General features: G+C 41.8%; 1 long non-coding RNA gene across 1 annotated transcript in view; it reads right to left on the bottom strand.

The window, feature by feature from the left end:
* Positions 1-823: 823 nt before the first annotated feature.
* Positions 824-11,289, bottom strand: part of LOC146395174 (uncharacterized) — a 70,911-nt gene continuing 60,445 nt past the window's right edge. The window contains exon 3 of the long non-coding RNA XR_014832798.1: positions 824-3,932. This is a non-coding gene — a long non-coding RNA (uncharacterized LOC146395174). The remainder of the gene's footprint in view (positions 3,933-11,289) is intronic.

The following is an 11,289-nucleotide window of genomic DNA, read 5'->3' as shown; positions in this document are numbered from 1 at the left end:
AAGCTATCTGATTTCAAGTGTGATTTTCAAAAATCAGTGAGTATCACATCACTTTCTATTTATAACAGATACTGATCACAATTTTAGATGTCATATACCTTCTGTGAGACAAACAGTATTTTCCAAATTGGAAAAATGAGAGGGTGGGGGGCGGGGGAAGTATGGTGCTGAATAGAATTCTCAGAAAAGAACTTCAAGAATGAAGATTGGGTTTCATTACTGTTTCACAAAAGCACCTACAATGCCTATCATTTGGCTAATTCTACATATTTCATGTTATACTAACATAAATAATTTTAAGCAGGACCTAGAGCGAAACAGAAGTAGAATTAAGACAAAACTAACAACGTAAACCACTTGGCGTGCATCTCAGCTAATTCTTCTTACATTTTTGGCTATAGCCAAGCAAAAAAGGAAATTAAAATCATCCATAATCCTACAACCTAGATTTAGTTCACATAAATCTATGATTTTTTGTAACTACATATCCTCATTAATATATTGATAGTGACTATATTTGACCAAAATTGAATAATATTCTAAATGCTCATTTTGGAGTTCCAGTCATGGCTCAGGGGTTAATGAATCTGACTAGAATCCATGAGGACGCAGGTTTGATCCCTGCCCTTGCTCAGAGAGTTAAGGATCCGGCATTGCCGTGAGCTGTGGTATATGTTGCAGACACAGCTCAGATCTCATGTTGCTGAGGCTCTGGCATAGGCTGGTGGCTACAGCTCCGATTCAACCTCTAGCCTGGGAACCTCCATATGCCGTGAGTGTGTCCCTAAAAATACAAAAAGGCAAAAAAATAAATAAATGCTCATTTTTTTTTTCCACCTAACATGTTGCAAACACTTTACATGTAATCATCTGACTAGAGCATTCATTTTGTGGACATATCATTTTTGCAAACTATTTCCTATTTTTAAACATTAATTTCATTAACATTTTGTTCCCTATTTCATCACAATGTTGTGATGAACAAATATCTTTATACCTGAGTAGTTGACCACATCTGTAATCCTTTAAATAAATTCCTTGCAGTCATCCCTATTAATATATTTCATAGCTAGTCTTAAGAGCATTGATAAAACAAGCCTTATCTCCCAGGGTTAGATTAGGTTTGTCTTTGCTGTTGCCACATTAATTCAAGGATTGCTCTCCTTGGCCTTTTGCCTTTCATGACTTAACCTCCTCTAGTTGTTTGCATTTCAGAAAGGCAGGCTGCAAATTAAAGAAGCAGGAAAAGTTTCCTCTCGGTACCTCTCTTCTGAGTCCCAGCCATCTTTCTCCCCCCAGATCCCAAATCTCCTATGTTCCCACCAATCTCTCCCTCCCTAATATCCCTAGCAGATTAGAAAGTTAAATTAACTAATCCATACTGTTTTAAATGCTTAAGTAAGTTTAAGTTGTTGCCTCTTCAGTGTTGCAGACTTTGTATGTTGAACAAAAAATCCAGTGTTCCCATTGTGGCTCAGAGCTAACCAAACCGACTAGTATATATGAGGACACAGGTTTGATGCCTGGCCCCAGTCAGTGGGTTAAGGATCCAGCATTGCCATGAGCTGTGGTGTAGGTCACAGACGTGGCTCAGATACCACACTGCTGTGGCTGTGGTGTAGGCTGGAAGCTGCAGCTCTGATTTGACCCCAGCCTGGGAACTTACCGTATGTTGCAGACGTGGCCCTAAAAAGACAAAAAAAAAAAAAAAATTTAAAGAAAAATTTAAAAAGAATCCATTATCCAATAGAAATGTAATTTCCAGGCATCAGAAATAAGCCTATTTAGGAAAATTGGGTAAAAGAGGAAATTCCCTGGTATGCTAGTATGATTTATGGGTTATATAGTGTTAAGCAAAAAATGCAAGAGGAAAGTGTAAAACAGCAGGTTCAATATGCTCCATTTGCACCAAATGGTGTGCGTGTATTGGGGGTGAGGTAGAGGGTTGGAAACTTTGCTCTTATGAGCAGAGAGTAACTCTACAAATATATGCAAGGAATGAGAAATAATTTGGGAGAATGATTGATGATTGGTACTAGGTGACTGGTAGATAAAATGGAATGAAAATATACTTGAAATCTAAAGTACAGTGAAATATATTTACATGTTTCATTGTATATACCAAAATGAAATTTAAAATTTTCTTGCCTTAAAAACTTACTTTTGGAGTTCCTATTGTAGTTCAGCTGATTAAGAACCCAACTAGTATCTATGAGGATGTGGATTCAATCCCTGGCCTCAGTCAGTGGGTTAGGGATCTGGCATTGCCCTGAGCTGTGGTGTAGATCACAGACACATCTCAGATCCCTAGTCACTGGGGCTATGGTGTAGGCCGGTGGCTGCAGCTCCAATTAGACCCCTAGCCTAGAACCTCCATAAGCCACAGATGCAGCCCTAAAAAGCAAAAAATAAAAAAAATCTACCTTTGAATGCAATATGTATTCCCTCAATTTTTTAATTAAATTTAAAAAAATTGTGACATAGGGGAGTTCCCGTCGTGGCGCAGTGGTTAACGAATCCGACTAGGAACCATGAGGTTGCGGGTTCGGTCCCTGCCCTTGCTCAGTGGGTTAACAATCCGGCGTTGCCGTGAGCTGTGGTGTAGGTTGCAGACGCGGCTCGGATCCCGCATTGCTGTGGCTCTGGCGTAGGCCGGTGGCTACAGCTCCGATTGGACCCCTAGCCTGGGAACCTCCATATGCCACGGGAGCGGCCCAAGAAATAGCAACAACAACAACAACAAAAAGACAAAAAAAAAAAAAAATTGTGACATAAATTTCTACTTACTTTATGAATAGATGAATTCCACAAAGATTTGAAAGGAATTTTTTGATAAATTACGTCAACCCATTCCCCACGCACCTGAGACAAAGATGGGAGCCCAGATACTTTGGTCAGAGTGTCATTTGCCTTACAGAAAAAGTAATCAAATCAAACTCAGTAGAGAATGGGAATGATTGATAGACATAAAAAGAACCAGTGGGATAGAGTCTATTCTTCTCAAACATGATGATCCTGCCCTATCTCATTGCAATGATTAAGTAAAAACTATTTTCTTTTGTCTTGTCTTTGGTAGCAATGCTCCATATATAGTGGAATGAAGGGGGAAAAGACAAAATGACAAACTGACATATTATTCTGGCAGATAACCATCGGTATAAGAGAAAGGAGCATTCAGAAGATCCATTTTCAGCTCCCAAGACCATTTATTTCACACTTCTGTCATCCCTGGTTGCCTTTCCAGCAATCTGTCAACAGTTTCTATCTGCCAAAGACACACATTTAGCATCCAAAAGGAATGATAAAGCACATCCAGCTCCCAACCTATGGAGCTTAGATTTGGCTCAAAAATAAAACCAAAGACAAAAGTTAATCAGAGCATTTTTCACATGTACAATTTTCATATTTTACCAAGCAAGTGACTAGCATGAGAAGATATCTGTTGATGTCTTATACATCTCTGTTAATGAGATTTAGGCATTTCTTCCTTTGCTTATTCACCTACTAAAGAGGCATGCTGGAGAAAACAGAAGACTAGATAAAAGATGGCCCCTGCCATCAAGGGGATTTGGGGCCAATGAAGAAAGACAAAGCAGTACATTGTCAATTACAATTTAATATAATCCATGCCCTAATAAAAGTGTGCCCAGGACACAATGGGAGCACAAGAGATAGACCTCAGACTATCAGGGTCAAAAGAAAGCTTTCCAGAGTTATAACACTGAACTGGATTCTAAAGGCAATCAGGAAGTAGCAGGATGGAGAATTAGAGAAAGAACACTGCAGTACAGACTCTAATGTGGGTATTGATTACCTGCTATGATGGTCTTGACCCTCTTCATCCACCCATCCATTCTTCAGCTCTCCCCTTCTTTGGACTAAATCTCAGTAGCTGGCATTTTCAGGCTTTGTTTCCAAGGCTCTGTCAGTTCCTGAAATTCAGAATAGTGAAAAGGAGGGCTGAGCAATGGATCAGAAGGAAAACAGGCCCAAAGCTATCACAGCAGATAAGAAATATCCACAACAGAATCCTTATTGCATTTGTTCAGTGGGAGGCAGGAGACTAAAATACAGACAAAGGGAGAGGCCAGAGTCTTTCTGCTCTGCCTTGGGTAGTATCTCCATCACAACAAAGTCCCCCCGTGATTCGTGTTTCCACTGAATAGACCCATTTCTAGCTTCTAAGAATTGATCCCTCCAAGCTAATGCTCCCTCCTCCTCCATCTCCCTCCTGCCAAGAGATGGTGAGGAATTCTTGCTGTTGCTAATCTCTGGTGGCTTGATTAGCCCTTCTTTGACTTCATAGCTCTTCTATTACCTGTGACTCCAGTTCTCCACTATTGTATTCCTTGTGTCGCTTAATTCCCTCTTTTTAAGTACTCAAGACATTTTCTGGTGAGACCCTGAGAGATGAACTGCCAGTCTCTCCACCAAATCTGAGCTACTCAAGCATAAAGATGGTGTTTGAATCATTCTGCCCGGCATACCTAAAGAAGATACACCAAAAGGAAGATAGGTGATGGAGGATGACACAGAAGGAACAAAGAAATAAACCATCATAGTTAAGGACATACTCATTTTCAGACCAAGAGAACTATATATAGTTTTGAACATTTATTTTCATGATGACCTGAGCCATCTTAAGTGTCAATATCCTGCATGACTGAAGCATGATTATAATGAACAGCTGTCCAGCAAGATGAGTAACATCTAATTAGTGGTGAGAGGAAGATGTGACCTTGAAAGACCTTGTTAGTTGATGGGTCTTTCTGTGATGTGGACACCTTCTGCCTTATTAAGAAATGGAAGAAAGTCCCAGTTGGTTGACAAGAACTCAAAGCAAAATCAGGCAGCTGCTAAAATCTGGCCTTTTCCTCACATTGTATACACTTCCCTAATGAGAAGATAAGCTCATCTGTTTCATGCAGATTCTTGATGACAAAAATGTACCTTGTTTATCAAGGCAGGCTGGCCAGTCACTGATCAAGTTCAAAAGTCTGGTACTTAATACCCATGTTCTGTCCATCCTACTTCCACTATGCTTCAAGAAGCAGAGGAAGGAAAAGCCAAACTAAACTCCTGGCAGTGTGCATCATGAAGTCACATTAGGATATTGACTCTTCTGAAATGCTGGGGTAAAACATGAGGATCATGTTTATCCCACATCAGTTTCCTGTCTACACTATTTATTTTCAAGCAATAAACATTCTTGGAGGGTAATGATGTAGCCTCTAGAAGAATTACTAAGAAATCAGATACAACTTCTGTAAATCTTCAGTGGGGTATTGATGCGAAATTTCAGACACAGTGAAAAAGCATAGTGTTTTAGGGGGTGGCATGGTTTTGTGAGTTTGTGAAAATGCGTAAGAGGTTCCAATGACAGATCCGTGGTCCTTGTCCAACTTCAGCAGAGCCAAATATGAAGATTATTGTTCATTTTTACTAACCACATCTCCAGTTGTTCTAATGGAAGTCTTTTTTGTCTTTTCTTGGTCATAAGCAAGAAAATCATTCATTTTTACAGAATCATTACTATTTCTCACAGGAGTCCTTTTCCTTTCTCCACCATGCATTGGATGACGCATCAATATGAGTGACATTGTTTGGGGTTTTCCTAGAAACTACAAGACACTCCAGGAATTTGGAAGCCTGAAAGCCTTCCTGGATCCATGAAACTCCTCAGGGCATTGCAAGTCCATCCAATCACTAGCAGAGTGTGCACAGGGACAAGAACCCACGCCCAGCCTCCACTGTCAGTGTGGTTATTGGAAAGGCCACCAAATTCTAGATCAGCCAGGATCATGGCGTCACACCCTGCTGTAACCCTCACCAAAACTTATGTGATTTTGCAGGGGGTTAGGTGGTTTTAACCTCAATTTTCTCATCTGTAACATGGTTTGCTTACATAGGTATGAGAAAAGTTAAATACTGAAGAGACCTGAAAAAAAATTAACTATACATAAGGAAGATAGGGTCATTATTCCAGAGTCACCAATTACCATCTACAATGTCGGTCATGTTACTGCACTTCTCCAAGTCTCAGTTTTCTTAGCTCTAAAATTTTAATAATATTTACACACTATTACATATAAACTAGATAAACAAGGACCTTCTGCATAACATGGGGAAATATACTCAATATTTTATAATAATCTATATGGGAAAAGAATCCAAAAAAGAATATATAACTTTATATATCACTTTGCTGTACACCTGAAATTAACACAACATTGTAAATAAACTATACTTCACTTTCCTAAAAAAAAAATTTAACTGTGATAATAACATCACATACACCATGAATATACATGAGATTAACTGAAATACTATACACAAAGCTCTCTGCTCAGTAAGTGGTATATAGTAAGCCAACCAAAAAAATGCTAAGCAACATCAACAATAATGGAATGACTGACCCATGTTTCTTGAGCATCTACTATGTGCAAACCACTTGGATGCATACAAATGTATAGTGGACACAGCTCCTAGCCACAAGAACTACAGGAATATTTTAAAAGGATAGCATGTGTGCATCAATATGTAATAATTCATTATAATACATCCTAGGTGAGGCAGATGACCCAACAAGAAGAATTTCAGAGCCACCAGGAGAGTCTGGAGGGACCAGAGGGCACCAGAGCTAAGATTTGAAGTTGTCAAGTTGGAGCATGGGGATAGGGCCTTTCTACCTCCATTTCAGTTTTTGGATGTAGGTCACCTGGGAAGGGGTATAGCCTTGGACAAAGCAGCTCCCTTCAGCTGAGGTGATTCTGAAAGAATTCAGGCAGCCGATCACTGTCTAAAGGCTACCCTTCCAGCAGCTGCGGGAATAAACGTTTCATCCATATGGAATGAAACATCTATATAGGATCTAAGAGGCTCAGCACAGGGTCCACACATGAGCCCCAGGAATGGTTCAGAACATCCCCTGCCTGATTCAGGATTCCTCCTCACTGGAGTAAAACTGTCCCCCAAATCCTTCCAAAGCAACTCCAGTTTGGATCAGCAATGAAGGATCCCTCAGAAACACCCAGAACATCCAGGGCAACTGAAAGGATACTGTGCCCATAAAACCCCCACCTCCCCTAGGAGTAAGATACTCAGAGACGGCTCTGAAGTCTGGCATGTTGCTGAGACTGAGGAAATTGTAAGACTCTGATACTGAGGAAATTTTAAGACTTCTGTTCAAATTCCCATACCTGTAGAAAGAACCCCAAAATGGAAGTTCAGTTCATCACAGGTAAATTCCCTGAATGCTAGTTCACCAAATGAACAATTCTCCCACCTTGCCTCTTTTATATATATGTATATATATATATAAACATACCTAGTTGTGTTTGACAAATCTCCATTTTGCCTCCAGGTTGTCATTTAAGAATATTCAATTTGTCTCTGCTCCTCTCTCCACTACTGTAGCTGGGTGATTAGGGATAAAGAGAGACTCTGGGCCAAAGATGGGCCAGATAGTAAGGTCCTGAAAGACTGGAATCTTTAGTACATTCTTGGACATACTTTTGAATATGTTGCAAACTATGTTCAACGTTACAACTATGTTTTTCTTATACTTTTTTCCCAGTAATCTAGGGATTGGTTTCAATTGACTTTCAACAAACTGGCCTTCCTGTTTCCTCTACATATACAGGCTGATGGTGGGTTGGAGAACCCTAGATGGCAGGGATGCCGGAATTTTCTCATCCAGTTACACCAACCACAGCAGGAGTCATTGAGCCGTTCCATGGATACACTTGATGAGGTCGTGTGTGAGCTCTTAAGGCCACCTTTCCTATCTCTGGGGAGTGAAGTCCCTCAGAAGTACTCCTATACATATTCATACATTATTTTTCATATTCTTTTCCATTGTGGTTTATCATAGAATATTGAATGTAGTTCCCTGTGCCATAGAGTAGGATTTGTTGTTTATCCATTCTATACATAACAGTTTGTATCCACTAATCCCCAAATTCCACTCCATCCCTCCCCATTGGCATCCCCACAAATCAGTCCTTATATAGAGATTTTTTTTCCCTCAAAAGTGGATGGAACAATATAATCTAGTTTATGTGTTTCTTTTTTATTGAACAAAATGTGGTGACTATCTCACCATGGACTCCCTCTAAAGTCTTCTAATTTTTATTTTTATTATTTTTTTTACTTTTTAAATTTTTTTATATTTTTATTTTTATTTTTTTCCATTATAGCTGGTTTACAGTGTTCTGTCAATTTTCTACTATACAGCAAGGTGACCCAGTTACACATACATATATACATTCTTTTTTCTCACATTATCATGCTCCATCATAAGTGTCCAGACATAGTTCTCAGTAAGTCTTCTAATTTTTATTCTTTTTACAGCTGCACCTGTGGCATATAGAAGTTTCCAGACTAGGGGCTGAATTGGAGCTGCAGCTGCCAGCCCACACCACAGCCACAGCAAAACCAGATCAGAGCTGTGTCTGCCACCTACACAGCCATTTGCAGCAACCCCAGATCCATAATGCACTGAGCAAAGCCAGGGATCAAACCCACATCCTCACAGAGACTATAGCAAGTTCTTAACCCACTGAGCCACAATGGGAACTCTCAAAGTCTTCTCTTTTTTTGTTGGTTTTTTGTCTTTGTTTCTTTAGGGCAGCACCTGTGGCATATGGAGTTTCTCAGGCTAGGGGTCAAATCGGCACTGTAGCTGCCAGCCTACGCCACAGCAACCTAGGATCTAAGCTGCGCCTGTGACCTACACCACAGCTCATGGTCATGCTGGATCCTTAATCCACTGAGCAAGGCCAGGGATTGAACCCACATCCTTATGAATGCTAGTTGGGTTTGTTAACCACTGAGCCATGACGGGAATTCCAAGTTTTCTATTTTTTAATCATGGCTAAGGAGTGAAGTTGTACCTTCCCAGTACCTGATGAATACAAAGACTAAGGGACTCTCTGCTCTGTAGGAGCTCTCAGTTTGATTAAGGAGTCACTCGTGCATACAAACCACAGTCACAGGGAAGTATAGAGATTTCCACCAGTCAAGGCTTTAGGCACACAGTGTAGGGAGCTCTGTCTTCCACCAGAGGCTCTGTGGCTGGAGAGGAGGGAATGGGGGTGCTCCCTTCAGGAGGCCAGATCTGGCCATTGCAGCTTAGCCTAATCAGCCCACCGCTCAGCCCCTCCAGCCACAGCTGTGCTGTCAGGTCTGGTCCTGCTCTGATCTGTCAGCACCAGGAAATGTGGAACTTGCACCTTCTGAGATTCGAGTGTGATGGGAGTGGAGGGAATTGAACTTTGGTCCTTCAGAGCTCCCTGGCCCCCCAGGCTATCTCCAGGACAAGGGGGGTTTCTGGGAGCATCAAGTCTCACCTTGTCCTGACACTCGACTCACAAAGTGCTTGGGTGCTGGCTCACATCCAATATAAAGAGAAAACTTCATGCCCACAGACAAGCAAAAGGGACAGAGCAGGAGGTGGGACACTGAGACAGCTCCCGAACCTTGTATGAGAAAGTAGCCTGTTCTAGGGAAATGTCCTGTGGACACAGTACAGAATCTGCTGTAAGACTGTCCTAGGGCCTCCTTGTCCCTCCCTTCCTTTCACTGCCCCTATGTCCCCTCTGTGTGACCACACACACCAAGTGCACATCCCTGACACTTGAGGGTATTTGGCGGCTGAAATGGGCCAAATCGTGCTTTCTGAGGACCTTTAGTCACCAAACCATTTTTTGTCTTAAGCTGGAAAAACTCAGGAAGATTTTGCAACCCCCCAGTCAAGATAACCCTCTGATCGCCCACATTCTACCCCCTTATGGGACCAGAAGACTGAAACCACAGGGTTTCTAGAAGTCTTCCTGGTCTATCTGGATCTAGGGAGTGTTCAACTGATGGCAAATGGCTTGAGGCCAGGCTACCTTTCAGCCTCACCCCTCACTCTAGGGGAGCCCAGAGATCCAGAAGTTCCCAAACTGTCCTGGAGCCCATGGGTGGCAGCACAACCATTAGGCCCTTCACAGGGGTAGAGAGCAGGTTAGCCGGGAGGAAGGCAGAACAGGCTAAAAATCCAGCTGAATGCTCTCAAAGGAATTCCTCAACCTTTCTTACTGCCATCTGTAAAATGGGCATAATAATAGTCTCTACCTTACAGGTTTATTTTGATGTTTTAATGAGGTAGGGTATACAAGGCTCTAAGCATGTTGCCTGGCATGTAGTTAAAGCTCAATAAATTTCAGCTCTTCTTAATACTTTTCTTTCCATGTTCAGGCTGGCAAAAAACAAGTCCAAAATATGGAGTAAGAAAGCCATTTTTCCTACCACTGCCATTTCTAATGCAAGTGTCCTAAATCAGTTCTGACCAGTAAAATCTTTTGTGATAACAAAAGTGTTCTCTATCTGCATCATCCAATACTAGAAGACAGTGACCACTTGACATGCGGTCAGTGTGACTGAAAAACGGAGTTTCTTACTTTTGTGCATTTTAATTTATCTAAGTTTCAATAGGCACACGTGGCTAGTGACTACCTTATTTGAACAACCCTAAATGACCAATAAGAGGTGACAAAGGCTTTTCAAGTCACACTGATAGGGAATAAATTCCAAAGTTAAAGTAAAAGAAACCACCAAGGCTTAAGCACCTAACAGATTTCTTCCAAGGTCCAGGAAGGTCCAAGGCTGGCACCAAGTGTAGAAAAGACTGTGTGGGAAAGGAAACAGCCAGAGGGGCAGTTGGTGCATCACTTCCCTCTGCCGCTGGTCCCCCCACCATCCAATCTACAGAGGACCAGCCTTGCGCACAGCTGGCTGGCGCAGGAAAGATGGGGTTTCTGTGTTTCACATGCGGTTAATCTCTTGGGGCCTAGGTGGCCATTCTTGCTATCAGGCAGATTAACTGTGTATTTATGGCCCTGCCTGGAGAGTCCAAAACAAGCCGTAAACAGTTCCAAACAGCAGAGTCAGATCCTGCCGTGGGCCTGCTTTTTCTGTATACAAGAGAGCAACTTGTTATAAACTGCTGAAAGAGTGAGGGTAGGGGTGGGGGAGGAAAGGAGAAAGAAACAGAGAAGACTGCGTCCCAGTCTTCTGTGGGCTGCAATGCCAAAGCGATAAGGTGAGCTTTGAGATCCAGGTTTGAGACCAGACGCCCTCTCGGCTCTGCACTTTGAACAAGAGGATACAGGGGAAGGGATGGATGATAGATAGCGTCACGAAGGCAGCTGCTGGCACGCAGGCACTTGGAGCTGCTTCTCTTTTATCAGGTTCAGCTGTAAGTGATGGATCCAACCTGCAATTTACATGTCTGCTGGTCTTGCT

Source organism: Sus scrofa, chromosome 17 (assembly GCF_054392235.1).
Source record: "Sus scrofa isolate SSC_HxYL_T2T_F1_AM1 chromosome 17, Sscrofa_HxYL_maternal_Yorkshire_Landrace_v2.0, whole genome shotgun sequence".
NCBI lineage: Eukaryota > Metazoa > Chordata > Mammalia > Artiodactyla > Suidae > Sus > Sus scrofa.
Note: the sequence above shows the minus strand (reverse complement) of the source record. Positions and strands in the feature narration are given on the sequence as shown.